Raw genomic sequence first — 20,190 nt, forward strand, 5'->3', positions numbered from 1 at the left:
CATGATATTTTAGGGATAACAACATAATGTATCATGAGCCACCCTGATTCAAATCCACCCTGATTCCCAGATTCTTTCTTTGTTTTCAGACTCGTTGTTCACTCCTGTCCTTGTGGGTCCTGGAAACACTTGGCAGCAACAATACCAAAGCAGGGGAAGAAAAGCCATTTTCTGGAGATCACCAGCTCTGGAGGGGACTGGGGAAGATCCATTTGCTAGTGATTTCAAAGTCCTTGCTTAAGACCTCTCTGCCACGGTACCTGTTTGAAGGTAAGCCTGGTTGCTGGTGAGCTGTGCTAGTGCTTTCCGTAGCTGTCCACACCATGGGCTGGGCTGCTCCACTTAGATTTCTCTAACCTGTTTGTCCACCATAAATTGACAGGGGTGCATAAATGGGCAGTGCTACAGGGCCATAGTGGGCATATTGATGCTGCTGCCAGTGCGTCTTCTGTGCTTGTGGATGCTCCAGGCCGTGTTCCCAGGCTGCTCTGAGCTTCCCAGCAGCTTTTCCTAGGAGCTCATCTCAGCTTTCTCAGTGGTCATTTAAGCTATGACTTCTTATGCATCCACCACTGACAGCACAAAGAAAAGCCTTTGGCATGTTTGAAGGCATGTTTGTATCGTGTTTCCCATCCTGCGTTTGTTGCGTTTCCCAGATCTCCAGACATCCTCTGCTCTCTCCTCCAGCCTTGCTCCAGCTGTGCTTCATCTTGTTTGGAGGAGCAGTGGCCTTTTTTGCACCAGTCTGAATCTCCTTTTCCCACAATTCAGTGACTCTCAGCTGCTCCTGTCCTCCTTATTGTCACCCCATGTGCTGGGGAGCTGTTGGACAGCCAAAGGAAGAAACCCACCTCTCTTGAATAGCATACTAGCTTATGGTGACCATATCTTCAGTTCTTCAGTTCCCCATTCTGCCTTGCTCTGGGTACACGTGCTGATATATGTGTATGTGCTGTCATGGAGAGCTTGTCCTCTCTGATGTATTAAGGGAACTGATAGCAGTACCAAGGGTCTAAAAAATAGTCTGCAGAACTGGAAGTTTCAGGCAGGCTTTATGTAGTTGTTCCACACTAAGACGTTTCTCTTGCACTGACTCTTAGGGTGAGGTTTTTTTTTATCCCCTTTGTTTCCCTGTGATGGCAAGAGCTAGATTTCTTTCTTTTCCACTGCAGCTCCAGCAAAGCAACGTAACTAAAAACACTTGTTTGGGCTGAACTGAAAACTTAAAACATCTTTGGTGTGAACCTGCAAACAAGAATTCCCAAGTTCCGCTCTGTTCTGGTTCAACTGATGTGTTTGATCTCTGGAAAAAATAATGAAACATTTACTTATCCTAGGCAAACAAAACTCTCTTCAGAGGACCTGAAATGTGATCTGTCATTTCCATTTCAAATCATTTTAAATGTCTGTATAATTTTAAGCATAAAATGGAAAGTGTAACTGGCCAGTCACTGGAAATGGAAATGTTTCTTTTCAAAGCGTTCAAATGAAACCTGTCATTTATTTTCTTGAAAATTTATTCTTCCTGTTTGTTGGCTGGTTTGGAAGTTGGCAATTCATCGAGATGAAGTTGTGCAAAGTTGGCTGCTGCTGAATTTGCATTTTTTTTCCCAGAGGAGGGAGATTTAGAGTGGAAAAAGTTGCTGTGCTGCATCATCAGGAGCTCTGTCCCCCCTTCTGCAGGTCACCCCCGTCACATGGAGGGGCACAGGTCTGTCCTTCCTCACCTCTTCCCCCTCACCAAAGTCCTCAGGTGCCGATTCCTCTCGTCCCCGCTCTGGACATGGGATTACAGCTCCAGCTCCTCTTCCCAGTGCATCATCAACATGTTGTTTCCAGGGTCATAAATTTGCACTGTGATGAGACACAACCAGATGTTAGGATACGTGAAGCGACTGGCGAAGCAGCCTGCCTGGCGCAGCCCCCACCTCCGGAGTCAGCCGCCCGCTAATGAGAAGCAGGTCTCTCGCCTCGAGCTGGGCCAGGACAGACGGAGAGCATCCCCAGGAGCAACCACCGAGCTGCCATCTTGACCCCCTTCCTGCTCTCGGTGCCCGGGGAGCATCTCCAGGGCCAGATTCAGGCGCTTTGGTGGCTATCGGCTTCTGGCGGCCATCTGGAAAGAGAGTTCGGCCTGGTACAGGGGGAAAACACACAAGGCCACGGTCCTCCTTGCTAGCAAGGAAGCTGGTTACAATACTGTGTGATGTTTTGTCATGTAAAAGTACTTCTGAGATGCATGTTTTGGGTCATTTGTGTGGCTGAACAGGCTGGTTTTTAATGGAGAGACACATGGGAAAGCGAGATCTTAGCTCAGGATGCTGAACAGGTGCCCTCTGCCAGGAGCCAGGGTTGACTTGGGGTGCCTGTTTCCAGGTGGCTCCAGTTCACATGTCCCCATGGATCTGAGGTGCTGACGTCCCCTGGGTGGGCAAGGAGCTGAGACTGGGAAAGGTCTAAAAAGCAGGTGAAGGGCTGCTTGTGAGGAATGTATCCCTCGTGGGCTGTGAGGATCCTCGGGATGGCTGCAGCTTTTGGCCAAAGTTCTCTGCTCATGCTACCCTTTCAATCCATGTCCTCATGTCCCTTGGTGTATGCTCTCTGGATGGTGTCTTGGGGCACACACTAACCATCAGGGGATCCACACCCTGGGTTACAGTCCCTAGGCACAACCATCGTGTGAGTGCTTTCTCAACGTGGTCTCCTCCTTCCACTGCTGGTGGTCCCAGGTGCAAGGCTGAGCCCTGTGCGGGGCTGACGTGGCTCCATCCACTTCTTCATGGCATCAGGTCAGCCCCGGCATTGCAGGGTCAGTCTAGGTTTAAAGATTAACCAGTGTGGAGGTCTGGCCTTACAGCTACTTCTCTTTTTCTTTACTCTTCCCTGGCCCATGTGGGCACTGACGGTGCCACCTCATATGCATGCTCCCATTGCACAGGGATGGGCAGGTCCCCTCTCTCCTTTTAGCATCCAGGTAAGCACAGAAGGGAGAGAAGAAAGATTTATAGCAGAATAAGTGTGTTGGTACCAGATCCGAGGGCTGCATTTGGCCAGGACATCCTCAGGTGATGCTCCTGACTGGGAGGTTCAGAAACAGCCTCCAAACTGGAGAAGAAGGAGACAGAGCTTGGTAAGTCCTTGGAGGGGACAAAACGCTGTGATGGCCCTGACCACGAGCAGCCCTTGCAGTCCCAGCTCCAATGGAGGGGAAGCTCAGCTGTTTCCAGAGGTCTTGGCCACCAGCCCAAGGGATTTTCCCAAAGCCACGTGAGAGGGATGGGACCAGGCAGTGCCTGGGCACGTGCCCACCAGCCCTTTCCAGTGACGTGAGGGGGAGAGCAAGCGCTTGTGGCACTGCTCAGCCTCCCGGGAGGAACCCCATGTGACCATGAAGGGTTTCACCACTGTCCAGGAGAGCTGCTGCCCTTCCCTTAGGAAGGCCGGGTGAAACGAGGTTGCCCACCAGCCGCTCCTGGGGTTGCACCTTGCCACCCTGAGCATGTACGGGAAAGGAAGGGACACCCCGTTACACCAGGTGTGGAGACCTCCACGTCCTCGCTGCGGCACGGAGGGTCCGCTCCATTGTGCGGCGACTCGTTGGAGGGAGTTTGGGTTAAAAGGGGTTAACAGCTCTCTGCTGTAACACATGATTGGTCTTTATGAGGTTGAAACTCTTGTCTGTTTGAGGCCTACAGATGATGCTAAAGAGCACAATAATGACAGCAATTCAAAGCAATCTAATTATGCAAACGGGAGGCTAAACAATTTCATCATCCTTAAATTAGATTGTCCTAATGAGATAAAGACACCAATTAATCCTGAATTAATTTCAATAGCCTATTTCAGGCAAACACTTTAATATGCAAATGTAAATGAGAAACAAAGCCTACTGTAGAATGCCAGAGTTCAAAACCTCTCTCTGCACAGCTGCAGCGGGTGTAAATAGTGTCTAATGAGTTTGCATGGAAAGACACAACCAGTTGAAAATTTTAGACTTCATAAAGCACAGCCGGTGCCTCAGGTACGTGGCGGGAGGAGAGGGGGGACTCACTGGGCTGAGGCCGGGAAGGCCATCAGCCGCTCTCGGCAGGCCCACGCGGGATGGGTCCAGCCGCCGCCGCGGGATGAAGGGCTGTGACAAGATGCTGCTCCGTAAAGCCAAGTGCTTCACGCTGAGTACCTGGCCGGTCGCCTTTCTAGGACGCAGAGATGATTTTAATTAGCTGTTGCATAATTGTTTTAAATTAGCCATTTTGCTATGTACTCAAAAAAAAAAAAAAAAAAATCCGCTCCCGATTTTTTTCTTCTAGGCATTTGGCAGGGAAAAGGGCAGAGCCTGGGATTTAGGTTACAGGCAAAAGCAAACATCCTCTTGAGTTTCTCTTTACCTTGCACCCCTGCTATAACAAAGTACCACGAAGAGGAGGCTCCGGGGAGACCTAATAGCAGCCTTCCAGTACCTGAAGGGAGCCTACAGGAAGGCTGGGGAGAGCCTGTTTAGAAAGGCCTGCAGTGACAGGACGAGGGGCAATGGCTTCAAGCTGGAGGGGAACAGATTTAGATTGGAGATTAGGAGAGGGTTCTTCACTGTGAGGGTGGTGGAGCACTGGAACAGGTTGCCCAGGGAGGTGGTTGAGGCCCCATCCCTGGAGATATTCAAGGAGAGGCTCGACGAGGCCCTGGGCAACCTGGTCTAGTTGGGGGTGTCCCTGCTGACTGCGGGGAGGTCGGACTAGATGACCTTTGGAGGTCCCTTCAGGCCTGGGCAATTCTATGATTCTGTGATTCTATGAGCGTTTGCTTTGAGCCATCGAGGAAGCAAGCCCTCATGCCCAGGGCTTGACTGAGGTCTGACCTCCAATTTGCACTCTCCTTTAATTACAGACACTGGGCAGGGGTGCTACACAGGGGTCTGTGAAGGCAGCTATGGCAAATGATGGCATCGATGGTGAGGATCTGGTCTGAGTTAGTTATTCCTTCTGCTGTGTCTCCTCTCCAGCAGGTCCCAGGAATATGCCCTGGAGGAAGCTGTCAAAAAAAAAAAAAAAAAAAAAAAAAAGAAAAAAAAGAACAACAAAACCAAACTTTCATAATGAACATCTCTTGGATAATTTATCACTTTATCCCTCCTTCTTCTAAATCCATCCTGGGCTGCTGTGAGGGGATAACATAAGCCCAGGGAGGGTTTTTGTCCTTCCAAAAGTATTTCTTCATATATCACAACCCTAGATGTTCTTCCCCTTAAAAAGCCCATTCTCTCTTTGAATTTCCCCAAGGTTTATCTTCACCATCACCCTGTGGCAGCTCATGCTTCAGGTTAAGGGGACAGCCCAGCAGGAGATGCTCTCTGGGGACTATCCTGGGCAGAGACAAGGTCCCTCTCAACCCCCCAACTTCCCCTGCAGCCTTTCCACCAAGCCCTGACAAGCCACCAGCCAGGATGGAAAGCGGTTACTTTTCTTCTTGACTTCACCCATTGGCTGTTATCAAATGCACAGGGTTGGAGGAGACACCGGTGACATTCTGGGGCCATCAGTGTTGGGATGCACTCTGGGCAAACCCAGCAAGCTGAACTTGGCTGCCTGATCGGTGCCCAAGGTTAAGATAAGTCTAGACGTGCTGTGAAAGTCTGGGGACAAAGCTGAACATCACTGGTTGACCTCCACCAAGCGGACACCTCTTGTCTTCACCATGCATCTGAGGGAATTCAGTCTTTGTTTCAGCACCACGTGATTTGAACAAGATCCTATCCCAGTCACATCACCTGTTGCAAGGGATTTCTGGTACAAAATAATGTCCCTGATGTTTATTCTCCCTTCTGCTTCAGTTAGGAGGGCAGCATGAGTTGTGGTCAGGAGTTTCAGCCCTTCTACTGGGAAATCTTGAGTGACCATTGTTTGTGCAACATGGCATTTAATCCTTGCTGGGTGGACCACGAACATCCCTTTCCATTTCTCCGGCCTTAATGGGCATGGTGCTTTATTGACAGATGAATTGAGACAGTGAAAGGCCTGATGGCCCAGAGCTCTCAGCGTGCCAGCAGATCTGGAGATCTTCTATCACACGTGTTTGTCCTTGGAAAAAAGACAATTGACTCAGTAAAATTGCTTAATCTCTGGCACGCTGGGTACCAGCGCTGCCTTTTCTGTTGGAGCCCAGGAGATATTTTTTTTTCCCAAAGCATTCAGCACTGCCTGGGCTCTGCTGTTGGATCCATCAGCAAGCTCTGGCTCGGCTGGAGGTGCTGTGCCATGGATGGGGACCTGGGCTAGAGCTCACTGCTTGGTGCCGCTGCTGCTCCCCAACTTGTTCCTGGCCAGATGAGCAAATCCCTCCTTCCCTGGCATTGTGGGGTGCAGGCATGCCCAGGAGCTCCTGGAGACATGGTACTGTGTTAGCTGGGTCTTCAGTCTGATTAAGGAGAGTTGGGGGTTCCCCAGAGCTGAGGTGGTACCTGCCGGCAGGCCAGGGGGGAGAGCAGGGTGGGGAAGCCGTTAGCAGACATGAGCTGCATCCAAAAGAGGATGACAGATCACTGCCTAGGGCTGTGGTTTCCCGTTAATTAATACCAGATCTGCGCATTACCCGGTCACCCCATGGGAGGAATTGGGTCTGAATCAGGGGTGAGCACATGATCGCGTTTTTGCCAAATTACCCAGCTCGTACAATATGGTCTGCATCTGGCTCCCTGCCAGTGGCAGGAGCACAAAACAATACCTGATTCAGCAGAAAGTCTTCCTGGCCCCTTTGGAGATCTTGTGAAGCAGCAGAAAGAGCTTATATCTGTTCAGCGCTTCGCATTGTTTCCAGGCTTGGACTGGGTGCCGTAAAATTGGATTTACGGTTGCGGGGAAGCATGGCCAAAGGAGCACAGCCTCTCATGCCAGCGCAGTTTAAAACTAGATGTGGGGATGGGTCCAAAAGCAAATCCTCCTGACTTTCCATCCAGTCGTGAGCTTCGTTGCCTGGATCCATCTGCCGTTGAAGCCTGGTGATCCCTGGAGGAGCTGGGCGTGCTGCTGAGATCCCGAAACGGGGATGCTCAGTCATGTTCTAGTTAAAGGGCTCTAACAGTCAGCCAGGGGACTTGTAAAAATGTTACTACAGGGTCTCCTGTTTATTCTCGCACTCTCCATACTCTGCTCGCACACTAAAAGATGGTATTTTTTTAGCTGCCAATGCTGCTGTCTGACGAATCCAGCTGTTTTCTTTCCCCCTCTGAAACCATGACATTTATAGTCGGCGCTTAGTGGAAAGTCTCCTGAGCGGTGTGCTCTGCCCTGGTGCTCAGGTGGGCTGGTGGGGATGCTGGTGAGTGCATGCCCTCCACCTTCTCCACCCTGGGCTCACCTGGCCAAGCTGCTCCTCAGGCTGCTGTGCTCCCACCCTGGGCGATTCTCTACCCAAAAAGCAGGCAGCCAGCTGGGATGGCAACGGGCTGTCATTTAGCTTGCCAGGGGCATGGGCGTGAAAATCAGCCTCAGAATTGCAGCTGCCTGGGCAAGCTGGACTCTCCTCCCCTTCTTCGTGCACCCCTCTGCTGGGAGAAGGCAGCAGGGAGACTGGTTTGGGTGCCCAGTGCTGCCTGTCTGCTCTCTTCATGCTCCCAAGCAAAAGGCACAGGAAGCCAGGGATTTCTCTGTCCTGGAATGGTTTTTGGGTGGAGAGGGCTGGGACTGAAAGTCTGATGCAGAGTAATCGGGGTCTCCTGATCTTCCTGTCTTCCAGAGGGAAAAAGCCCCTATCTCCATTCCAGCCCTCCCCAATCCTTCCCCAAAACTCCCTTGAGAGCAGCACAGAGCAGCCTTTCCTCCCCTCCCTTGCATCAGCCCAGTGAAAAGTCCTTACGTTTTATGCATGTAGAAATCCACTTTTTTTACACCTGTAAAAGGGGTGAGGCTGGGATGAAGGGAAGCAGCGAGGATGCAAAAGGTGGGCTCGGAGGAAATAAAGCCAAGTGGCACCAGCCGCAGGTTGGTTACTGATGAGCCATCCGAGGTGCAGTGGAGAATCTGCATAAAATATTCCTCGTGGAGCTCGGGTAGCCGGTTCCAGCCCAGATAACAGTCTGACAGTCGCCAAGGAATGATGCCTTTAACCTTCACAAAACTGAGAGGACAGCAGAGAAATGAGCCAGGCAGCGGTGTCATGAAAATCACAGCCTCAGCCGTTTGGATGCGTTTCGCTCTACTGCGGGGTTTTGGGCAGCAGAGGGAAAATAAGCAAAACTCTGGGAGGAAGATGTCAGGTGGGCCAGAGGCATGTTTCTGTGAGAGCTGTAAAAGTCCCTTGCAGAAGGAGATCATTGCAGAAATTAGCTTCTCGTGGTCCCAGAGAGGTGGAGATGCTGTTGCTGCTGGATACTCAATGCTGCACAAAGGTTATGGGTTTAGTGAAAGGCCACCTAGCAGAGGTCCATTGAGGCCATAATATGGTGGTCCAGCCCTCATGGCATGATACCCACCAGCTCTTTCAGGTCTTCAGGGGCTGCTGCTCAGTAGCATGAGATTTAAACCTTCTGGGACAACCATTTCTATCATTTAAAGGGTCTCTGGAGGCACAGAAGGGTCTGTGTATTGGGCTGCATGCTTACGGTTCAACTTCTACCTCATGATACCTGCCCAGCCTGGTCTGCAAAGGGGCTGTGCAGGTCCTAGCTAGTTCTCCAGGAGGCTGTTTGCAACTCGTGGTGGCTGCAGTGGCTCCTCCTTTCTTGTGCATAACCCTATAGCTTTCTCAGCCTGCTTTCTACTCACCTTCAACCAGTTCACTAGGAGGAGGCAAACCTTGAAATCCAGTTTGGTTCCCTGAGGGCTTTTTTCCTCCTTTCTGGGGTTGTGGAGAGTGAAAGAAAGGGGAAAGCGGAGTGTTTCTACAGCTAAATGTAGCTAATGTGTTTGGGTGACTGGGGCTGGGGGCTTGGGGAACTTTCCTAGTTGGGGTTTGATGGAATGGGGAAACCACATCAACATTTGGGAAACCCCATTTTTTTGGTGAGTTTTAATGCAAACAATGTTTCTTGTAGCAAACATTTTCAGCAGGCTCATCACACCAAGACAGTTTGACAACCAGCGTGGGACATCCAAATGCAGGCTCAAAGGCAAAAGCCCTCTTCTGTCTTCACAGCTTTTTTTGTTTGCCAAACCACGTATTTGGTCCATGCCTCAGAGCAAAACTGAACGATCCAGTATTTGCAGCCAGTTTCCAGCCGAGCTTTTCCTGCAGAGCCCTGGCGAGGTGGTATCTGGTTGTCCCCAGACGAGCTGTGTCCCACCAGCGCCGGTGGAAGGCAGTGCTTCAGAGACCATCTTGTGACATTGAGACACCAAAAAAAAAAAAGAAAAAGAGGAGGATCGGCTCTTCATCTGGAACAGAAACAAAGTTGGTGAAAGGACGGATGTTTTCTCTTTTGCCTTGAGGTTAGAAAACAGCAGGAAATCCTTGCTTGAAGAAAAGGCACATGGCCACCAGTATGACTTGTGCAGGCTTTTCTGCCTTGAAGTCAGTCTGGAAACAGAGTTTTGTGGTGGATATAATTTCATAGACTTTCCATGCTTTTTGACTGCAGCTTTTCTCATGCCTGGTTTGCAGCTAAACCTAAATTTTTGCCATATTTGCTCTAGCTTGGGAGACAGTGTTCGTGCAATTGGTATCACATAATTGGATGAAGCAAATACTGGTTTATCTCAACAGCTTTACACGTGCCAAGACAAAATACTGATGTGAGCAAGAGTTGCAGAATCAGCCTTAACTGGAGCCTCTGTTTTTGTCCAGGCACCCAACCCCACGAAGTAAGAGATCACCTAACTGGTGACCCCACAGCCTGCAGAACTAACTTTGCCTTTCTGGCTTATTAATAAGCATCTTTTCTGAGTAACCAAGATGTATTGAGTTGAGACTCCCCGAGTGCGAGCAGCCAGAGATAGCTTTGACTTTTCCTTTTTTTAATTTACCTTGTGGGGCTGTGGGAAATGAGCAATCCCTCTGGCTGTCAATATTGCCAGCGGTGCTACCATTGCCATGACAAGGAAAGGGGGGCCAGCGGGGGGCTGGAGAAAACAGGTACCCCAGGACCGGCATCTCAGTCTCCTGCCCAAACGGAGCTGACATGTCCTTCGTGACGAGACTTGAGTCGATGGCGTTCTTGCAACTCCCAGAAAGTGTCTTTTGCTTCAGCTCTTTCCCCTTCCCAACTTTCCCAGACAGATTCTTCCTTTTATTTATCTCTCCTCAGCCATTCTCTCCCCTCTCCCTGCCTGAAGGTTCCTCCTGCGGGCTCAGCCACTTTGCAGAGGGGCTCTTTTTTACATCTTGTCTCTTTGCAGATGAAACCACTTTCACAAAATGCTGATGGTAGTGGGGAGCAGGGTGGCTTGGGAGGGATCTGCTCTGCCCACTCATGTAGGAGCTGCTGTGTTTTTCTGCATCCCTGTCTCTCCCACCATCCTCTCCTTTCCCTTCCCAGGGCTTTTGCTGGAGCTGGTGCTTTTGGAGTGGCCTGGCCTTGGTGGTGTCTTATCCTATGCTTTCAGGGCAGGGAGAAAGCAACCTGGGCTGCCAGGTGGCCAGGGAGGTCAGAGTATCACCTGTACCTCATTTAAGTGATAATGAAATAACACAGCTCAGCTTGGTGTGGTTGGGAGGAAGACGAGTAGGTGATATAAGGAGTTCTCAGTGGCTCCTTCTCCTCTTTTTCAGGGTACTAGGGGGTGTCCTGGGGGTGCCCAGTGTTCTGGGACCCTCATCCACACAGCGCTGGAGACCTGAGGGTAGCAGAACCATCAGCCCCCACAGGAATGATTCTCCTGCTTGTGGATCACAAACTGTGAGTGGAAAACTGTGGGGACTGGGGGGTTGCTGCGTGGCTTGGGGGGTGGGGAGTGTGTGTTTTGGGCATGTTGCCCTGGTTCTTGTTGCTCCAGTGTGGTGGTACTGCCCATTATTCATCTAGTGTTTTCCCAGCATATGCTATTTTCCTTTTCTGTTTTAAACTGTTGGACTCCCGGCTCAAATGTGGCAGCGAGTTTGGTACCATTTGGGTTTTTCTGGCTGTGAGCAGGGTGTGAGCCCTCGATGCTGGCACTGCTCCACTGGGGCTGAACTGGGCTGGACTGCTAGGGGCTACTTTCCATTGCTTTTGCTGGTGGTTTGAGACCCCCTTTGAGCTCTCTGTTATCCTGTGATGTGCTCTGCTCCTCTGTGGGCTCCTGCTGGCTTTTCCCCTGCTCCTGTAGGCAGGAGCTTGTTCCTCTGCCTGTGCTGGGCAGACTGTGGCTGCAGCTTGGGCAGCTCAGGTTTGGCTTTGTCTGATAGGATCAACAGCAATAAACATACAAAGGGTTTTCTCCTATTACATCTCTCTCTCTCTAGCAATGCCACATGAGAAATCCTTTAACATCTCACTTTGTGATGCACAAATGTTTTTTTTGATGGTCCAGTGCTGTAGATCCAGCTGAGCGCTGAAGTAGATGGGCATGTGCTTTGCTTGTGCTCCTTCTGCTGAAGCAGGAATCACCCCTGTTCTGGGGGGTAGGGGTAAGAGAAAGGATGGAGGACGCTGCAGGGGCTGGATGCTTACCCCAGGTGTGGTGTTGCTCCTCATCCAGCCTGGGCCAGAGTGGATGGAAAGGAACCCAGTGGAGAGAAGGGAAGGGCTCCTTGGTGTCCCACCACAGCTTGGTCAGGGACTGGGGAAGCAGAGAGCCAGGAGGGCTCTCTTTTGGTTTCCCGGACCAGCTCTTGGGTAGCGTTGCTATTGATTCCTTCAGACAGGCTGCAAGGCAAAGAACTGATTTCCCATTTCTTTCTTCACTGTGAGGGTGGTGGAGCACTGGAACAGGTTGCCCAGGGAGGTGGTTGAGGCCCCATCCCTGGAGATATTCAAGGAGAGGCTCGACGAGGCCCTGGGCAACCTGGTCTAGTTGGGGGTGTCCCTGCTGACTGTGGGGAGGTCGGACTAGATGACCTTTGGAGGTCCCTTCTGGCCTGGGCAATTCTATGATTCTATGATTTCCCACTCTGATACTCTGCACCCAGCTGCCAGCAGCTGCCTGGGCAAACCTTGTTGCCCAGGTAGCTTTGGGCTCCTCCTCTGATGGCTCCTGTAGGTAAAAGCAATGTGTGGTTTGGGAGTTTAATTGTTTTACGTGGCCACCGCAGCTGGGTCGCTCCTGTCTCTTGTCCCCCTGTGTGGCAGGAAGCTCCGTCCTGGTGCCATTTGTCTTTGGTACGTTCCATTTATCTCCGGCGAGAAGCTTCAGACCCAAACCATCTTAAGTGATCTACAAAAGACAGTGATAAGTACCTTCCCCCGTCATTACGGCTCCATTTTATCACGGTGGTGATAGCAATAATGGCGGTTGTAACCCCCATCAAGTCCACTTAACATGGTTCATTTTCAAAAGTCACTCAATGCCTCCTGACAGTCCGGCCGGGTGGTATGAAAAGATCATTTAACCCTGATGATCCGAGGGAGCCGGCAAGTGGGAAAAGGAGCCCCGGCAGCCGGAGAGGAGCCGGCATGGGGTGGGCAGGGGAAGACCATTGATTTTATGACAAGGGGCAAAACCACTGTCAGCACGGAGCGGCGCAGATCGGGGGGACGTTTCAATTAGTGCTGGCGGGAGAAATCCCAGGGAAGGCAGAAAAGCCTGGGCTGCCTCGCCTATTATTTTTTTAACAGTGAAAAATGAACCCAAAATTAGAATCCCTATTAACAATTAGCGTAATTAAAGGCGACACGTTATAATTTCAGCAGAAAGGCGCTTTATGATGATACGGTGGCCTGAGATAATTGCACCCGGCGCTTGGCTGAGGCGAGCAGTAAATGGACGGCACGGTGGCCCACCTGCCACTCATACAGCCCTGCTATTATCCTGCCTGATGCTGCTCTGGTCCTGCCTTGCTGTTAAAAGTAAAGCCATCCCCTCGCGACCTCACAGTCATTTAGAAATTGCTCCTAAAGTGCACTTGGTTTTAAAGGATGGGGGGGCAAACGAGCACTTTGGTTTGCAGGGGAGGTGCCAAGGTGCCCCGTGGGCAGTCACTGCTGTCCAGGCTGTGTTGATGGCCAGGTTTGCAATTGTGGAGGAGACCCCATAGCAGAGATTATCCTCTCATCTGCCTCACCCACTGATGTCAAACCCATAGCTCTGTCTTGCTACTACATTCAATGCAAGCTTAGTCATGAAGGCATCCAGCCCTCTTGCCAATGCTGTATCTCAGCATCCCTCCATGCGTGTGCTGTTCCTCCCCAAATTGAAAAGGCTGAAGCTGGGGGACCAAGCCCTGGGTTATGAGCTGTTCCCACCCTTCCTCGCCTCCCTCAGGGCTCCCACTGCCCAGTGGGGACAGCTTGGGGACCACAGCCTGGCAGCTGTCACCTGCGATGGGGGAAACGCCTACTGATGCTTTGAAAGCAAAGTTGCTCAAACTTGGCAAACGAGCAGCTCACGCTCTCGCTTTCAGGTTAGCTTATCTGAATAATTACATGAGTGAAGCTATCCCAGAGTGTCTTGGAATATGCAGAAATATATTCCATCTGTGTATGCCACAGCATCAAAGTCAAAGAGCTCTATGAAAGGAGGTCGGTCTTGCTAGTATTTGAATTTGGGGTGGGGGGTGGTGGAAGAAACACTAAAAATCAGAACCATACACTGCCAAAATGACCCGTTTGGTTTTTAGATCCAAAAGCTTGAATTTTGAGGGCTTTTTTTGTATTTGAGATCATTTTGGATTATAGTTTACATAAGACAATGTGAACCTTGAAAGCGTTCAGCTGGAAGCAGAGCTGTCAATTCTGTGGCAAAGAAGCGCTTTGATCACTGGGAGAGGAATTTTTTTTTTTTGAGTTTTTTCTCTGCTGAAGATCTAGAACTTGCTGGGGAGGTTTCTTCCGCATTTTGGAGCAAAGTCAGGAGAGCAGCTTTTTTGCAGTCCCTGCCCCTCTGGTTGCCTTCCCTGGTTTGCAGGAGGATAGGTACAGGAGTTCTCCGGCTCCTGAGTGTGGGGAGCATCACTGCCTGCTGTGCTGCTCCATCCTGGGGCGGGGGAGTGGGACCATATTGGGGCTGGAGCCTTTTGCTCCCAGTGGAAGGCAGTTACTGGCAATTTACAGCATGTTCAAGGAAGTCCCTTGGAAGAGGGTTTAAGAGTCGTTGAGTCAACATGAAACGATATATCAGTTAATGAAGTTTAATAGCACTGAATAAGAACTGCACTGCGGCTCTGGGATCCTCTTGCAAATGCAGTTACGGTCTGAAAAAGAGAGGCTGGAAAAGCAGTCCCTTGCTCCTGTCCATATGTTGTTCCCTCCGTGCTTTGCAACTTAGATGTCTTTAATCGCAAGCCAGTCCCACAGAGGTGATAACAGGAGCTGGCTGGCATCTCTTCTGCTCCTGCAGCATCAGCAGGAAGATGAGTCCTGGGCATTTTAGAAGAGTGAGTCAGGCCTTTCCCAAATTAGCTCCAAAACCAGCTTTTCAACAGTAAGGCCTAGGGTGGAGCTCTCTCTCTAATTCCTCTGAAGGTCTTTAAGCTTTGCAGGAAAGGAACTTTTTTAAAATAGAGTTTTTCCCCAAACACGTGCACTCGGGAATGAGATCTTGGCATCCTGGTCAGGGATTTGGTAGTGGCAATTTCTTTCTTGTGAGAATTTAAAGATGTCTTGGGATACTGGCAAAACTAAGTGGCTGGGGTGGGGGCTGGGAGGGGAGGAAAATGAAAAAGAAGACAAGCTGCAGAAGCATTTTTAGGATGGCAGATTCTTTGCCCGATACCCCATAGCCCTGTCTTGTGACAGGTGACTGCCAACTGCTACAATCCTGAAGAAATGGGGTGGGTGGCACCACCCAGAGTGAGAGAGCAGAGATTATGCCTGAGCACAGGGCCTGAGTTTCCTAATGGGTTTCTTTTTAATTAAAAAAAAATATATATATTGGCAAAAGGGGTTACAGGGTGTGCTGGGCTGCAGAGCTGTGCAGGAGGGAGCGTGTTCATCCCTCCTGCTCCTGCAGCCCTTCTGGGGTGACAGGGCTGGATCCTTCTGTGAGCAGCTGGGCAGTGATGCAGGGAGCAGCTCGTGGCCCATGCTGAGGGATGTAAGGAGTTGCTGTCTGCTGTCAGGCTGTGTCAAACCCGTGTTGCTCCCACTTGCACAGCAAAGAAGACGCTCAGGGGAACTGCAAAGGCAGGAGCTTCCCAAATTGCTCTGCAGCCATGGAGCTGGGGGGGTTTAGGGGCTGAGCAGGGCTGTGCGAGATGCCTTTTTCGGGGGCCCATAATTCAGCGTATCAAAACTACTCCTCTGAGGTTCTTTTTCTGTGATGGTAAGCACCTCAACACTTGTTTACACTGTTGTCCTTCTGACCGGGACAGTGTGCAGTGATGCAGAACTTCACTGGGTCCCAAAAGGTGCTTGGAACAGAGCAAGGAACGGAGCAAATCTTCCAGGTGATGCTCAGATAGTGACTCAGCCTGCTTTTTTCAGAGGTGTGTGTGTTGGTGGGAATTGCTGGGTAGGTAGTGCTCCTGGAAGCACCAGCCATCCTTGGAGCACCTCTGGCTGCAGAGAGGAGGAGGAGGAGGAGGTCGCATCCCCTCTCTGACTGCTCCATCGTGCCCAGCTTCTCCGAGGGCAGAGTCCCCACTGTCCCTGCTCACCTCCTGCTCTGCCAGGACGGAGCTTGCTGCGACAGGGAGGCGAGCATCGAGCTCCTGTCTTTGGGAAATCTTGACCCAGTTTTCTCTGGAGCACTCGGAGGCAATGCATTTAACGAGTGCTGTGTCCCTGCCAAGCTTTGCTGTGCTGCTCTGCCAGTCTGAGCAGCTGCCTGGCTCAAGAGAACGCTGCAAGAATTTGTCTGTCCTGAGGAGGGCATTGCCTCTCCCAGCCTGGCCTCAGCTCTGGAGGTCTGGGCTGTTCTTCCAAGAAACGCAACCAGAAATACCACTGCTAGGCAGGTTTGAAAAGCAAAGATGGGTGTTTTAGGTTGCTCTGGTTTAAAAGCATCTGGGAGTTGAGCGTGTGCAGGTGCAGGGGGCTCTTTACAAAGTCTGTGGCTTGTCCCTGGCATCTTTCTTTTCTGCTCAGCCCTCCTGCGAGCTCCCTTGGAGGGAAAGGGGAGACCTAATAGCAGCTTTCCAGTACCTGAAGGGAGCCTACAGTAAGGCTGGGGAGAACCTGTTTAGAAAGGCCTGCAGTGACAGGACGAGGGGCAATGGCTTCAAGCTGGAGGGGGACAGATTTAGACTGGAGATTAGCAGAGGGTTCTTCACTGTGAGGGTGGTGGAGCACTGGAACAGGTTGCCCAGGGAGGTGGTTGAGGCCCCTTCCCTGGAGATATTCAAGGAGAGGCTCAACGAGGCCCTGGGCAACCTGGTCTAGTTGGGGGTGTCCCTGCTGACTGCGGGGAGGTCGGACTAGATGACTTTTGGAGGTCCCTTCAGGCCTGGGCAATTCTATGATTCTATGAAAGCTGGGCCTGGCTTGTCACATCTCGTGACAAGGTGCTGGGGAGGGTGGCTGTGACGGCGACAAAGCAAGTCCCTGTGTGCTGTGTCCCTGCTTGGGAAACACTGACTAAACAGGTGCTTGCAGGGCAAGGGGGGATTCCAGGAGGTGATCAGACCCCCAGTGAGGGCAGTAACAGGGGTCTCCCACCACTGCTGCCCTCAGGTGTGGGTGAGAGTAGCACCTGCTCCAGCACCTTCCTGTGCCAGGGTCTGCAATGTCCCCTGGCCATACCCTTGTCAGATGCCACCTCCAAACTCACATGGCCACCACCTCTAAACCCTGTGTCTCGTGCAATACCCTCAGCCTCCCCATGAACACAGGCAGCAGCTGAGAGATGCTGCAGAACCTGGGGGGCAGAGTCAGTGCCTCGCAACCCCGTCATTTCCCAGCCCAGGGTGGGAGATAGACAATGGGGTCCCTAGCGTGGACACCTCTGGGGACAGGGCCAACACCTGCAGTGAGTGTCCCTGCTGCAAAATAGCACCAGCGTGGAAGGGAGGGTGGAAAATCCAGCAGGGCTGAAAGCCCTTGGATGTGTTTTGCTGGTGCTGCGTGGGGTGGGAGGAGAGTGTGTTGGAGATGAGGGAGCCTGCAGCGCATCCAGCACCCCGGCAGTTTCAGGCACACGCGTGTATCAGAAGGGGGGGGGGGCATACCCCTTGGCATGCTCAAAGTTCAAATATTTAGAATAAATGATGCCTGACCCTTTCCCTCCCTCTCCTTCCTTCCCTCTCGCGCCTTCCCCAGTGCCAGTTCCCAGTAACCCGGGTCCAATAATTTGGTTGTAATAAAATGTGACTGCTGGGGCTATTTTTACGGAGCTGGCACTCATTTGCATGCCGGCTCTGTGTGGGGCCCCAGGCAATCTTTTTTTTTTTTTCTCCTCTCCCTTCCCCCTCCTCTTCCCCCCCACTTCCCCCACCCCGCTGGCATCCCTCTGATCAGAAGTGACAACAGAAACACAGCCGTATTTCCCGGAGATTTACCGAGTTAGACGATGAAAGCTCGGAGGAACAGTAACAATAGGAAGGGGGGACGCGAAGGAAAGCGTCGGGGGGAAGTTCCTAAACTGATCGTTTTCAAATGTCAGCTCTGCTCTCGGGGGCTCTGGCGGCTCTGGGAGCGAGCCCGTGGCTTATGGAAATGCCGGGAGGCAGTCGAGGCGGAGGCGTGCGGATGGAAGAGGCCAGCTCCGGTCTTGCTCATCCCCCAGGGCTGGAGAGCCTTTGCTCCTTCTGGGTGGCTCCATGGAGTTTTGTCCTTGACCCTCTGGTTCTGCCACCCACATCCTTGGGGGGGCTTCTGGGTGCCTCCAGGGATGCTGCCTCTCTTCGAGTGCTTGCACCCCTCTGCATCCTTTGATGGCAATTTCTTGCTTGGAAGCTTTGACCTCCCTCACCTTTCTCGGCTCAGGGATGTTCCCTTGGCACTGGAGGGAGGAAGATGGGACATGGCAGGAGGAGAGGCTACAGGAGTGACAGTGGCTGAATTTTTTGAGAAATTAGCCTCTTTGTTGTTGTTGTTGTTGTGATTGCTCCCCTCCCAGCCTAAACAACTTTTTGCCTTTTGTTGTTGCTGTTGTTGTTGTGATTGCTCCCCTCCCAGCCTAAACAACTCCCTGTTAAATGTAGGCTTGGGAAACAAGTGCTGCTCTCGAGGCATCTTGGAGCAGGGCTTCAAGCTCCACATTTGAAGGTGCCAAGAGGCTCCCTGAGCTGCTGCTGCCCACCAGGATGCAGCCGATCAGGGAAGCAGAATGGGGGTCCCCATGGGGGATTGTGGCCTGGAACTGCACCAAACCCCACCAGTGCATGGGGCACCAGGCAGCCAGTGCTGGGGAGCATGGAGGAGTGGGAGTGATTCCAGTGCCCTCTCCTTCCACCCCACCAGCTGCATGTGGGCACACAATACTTTCATGCCAGCTATTTTACCAATGAGCTCCACTGGTGATGGGGACAAGTACGACCCTCTGGGTCCCAGCTGGGGCCTGTAATACAGGCTGCTTGGTCACCTCTGTCCTCCTGCCTGTCCTCGTCCCCCCTCCACTCCCTCTCTTTCTTTCTCTGTTTCTCTCCTCAGCGCCACTGTCAAGCAACTTGATCACCTGCCAGCCCGTATTGATTTTTGCTTCCCAATCTCCAAGCTGGATGGAAGGAAAAGATTAAAAACAGTTTGTCAGTTTGAAGTTGAATAAGAATTCAGCACAAGGGACATCACAGCGGCTTGGAGTGGGGGGAGTAGAAAGGATCAAGGCTAAAGATGAGGTTGGGGGAGTGCAACCCTTTTGCACCCTCCACTCCAGTGATGCCTCCACGGTGGCCTGATCCAGCACACCTAATGCATCTCAATGACCTCTTGACTCCTGGTGAAAGTCTGCCTTCATCTCTTGCCCTCTGGGTGTGGCCATCCCATGTGTGTTGCTCTGGGGGTCCTGGTGTCCTGGGACCCCTCACTGTGGCATCTCAGCCACCTCTCACTCCTCATCTCCTTGCTACTCCACCAGTGGTGCCCAGCCCCGGCGCTCCCATCCCTACGTGTCCCCGCTGCTGGTGCCATTAGTATTCATGTGGTGGGTCTCCTGCTGTCCTTGTCAAGACTGAGTGGGCAGACTAAGGAAATTTGCCCTTCAAAAAATGAGAATCATTTGAGTCAGGGAAGCTCTTCCCTCGTGCGTGTGGTTTCCTTGCCAGCCCGAGGGATGACGAATGGTTCACAGCCATCCCTGTGCAGCGAAAAAGGGCTGTCTGGTTGAGATTTGGCAGGTTGTGCTGGGTACCAGCAAGGGTTGTGTGTGGGCTGGGAGTGGAGCTGCACGCTGTTGGGCTGCAGTGAATTTGGGCTGTGTGAAGGGGGCTGCACGCACTTGCCCAGGGTGCCATACTCCATTGATCAATAGAGGATGCTCAGAGGCAGGAGGGAGGCTCACAGGTTGGTTCCTGCACACCCTGAGGTGTTGGCACAGCTGGGCTCAGGCTCCACCACTTGCCAAAATCCCCCAGCAGAGCTGCTGAGCCCACAGGGTGGGACAGAAGGTTGGCAGCTGGGGCTGGAGGCATAGTTCTCAGCTGATGTCCATGCACTCATGAGCTTGCGTGGGTGAGAGTTTCTTGTCCTTGCTTTTCCCCCCTCCGCCTTCTGTAAGGGAGGACAAGAGAGCTGGAGGCTCAGGACTCTCCTTCCTTGCTGCTACCATCTCTGGCCAGTATCCAGTAAGGATCTGCTGAGATATATTTGCCTACATAAAAAGGTAGGGTGGATTTACTTCCATTTATACCTGCAGGTGTATTTCCTTATCTAAATAATAGATGGTTATGTCCTCAGCCAGGGTAAGCTGGCAGAGTTCCCCCAAGGTCAGCAGAGCTGTGCTGGCTGACATCCAGAGGAGATGACCTGGTCCTTCCAAGAAATAGCAGTGCAGTAGCTGTGTAGGGTGAGGATGGAAAGGAGGGTGTCCCTGTTCATGGAGGGCACGGAAGGTCTGAATTGCAGCTCCTGCAACTTGTCTCGTGTCTCTTAGGACAAACATCTGAGCCACAGGTGGGGTCTGCACCTGCCAATGGGGGACCACCACTGTTTAGTCGATGGAGGAGAGATTGGCACTTCTTGAGGGCTTTTCTGCTTGTCCTGGGTGATGTGAAAGATGTGTCAGCTGCTGGCAGCACCACTCGGTCTTTTGA

At 51.8% G+C, this 20,190-nt stretch overlaps 1 long non-coding RNA gene across 1 annotated transcript in view; it reads left to right on the top strand.

The window, feature by feature from the left end:
* The window catches only part of LOC106888875, a 35,575-nt gene extending 24,755 nt beyond the window's left edge, over window positions 1-10,820 (top strand). The window contains exons 3-4 of the long non-coding RNA XR_001412214.1: window positions 90-270; window positions 10,699-10,820. This is a non-coding gene — a long non-coding RNA (uncharacterized LOC106888875). The remainder of the gene's footprint in view (window positions 1-89; window positions 271-10,698) is intronic.
* Window positions 10,821-20,190: the final 9,370 nt, after the last annotated feature.

This window comes from Calidris pugnax, unplaced genomic scaffold, assembly GCF_001431845.1.
Source record: "Calidris pugnax isolate Ruff unplaced genomic scaffold, ASM143184v1 scaffold63, whole genome shotgun sequence".
Lineage (NCBI taxonomy): Eukaryota > Metazoa > Chordata > Aves > Charadriiformes > Scolopacidae > Calidris > Calidris pugnax.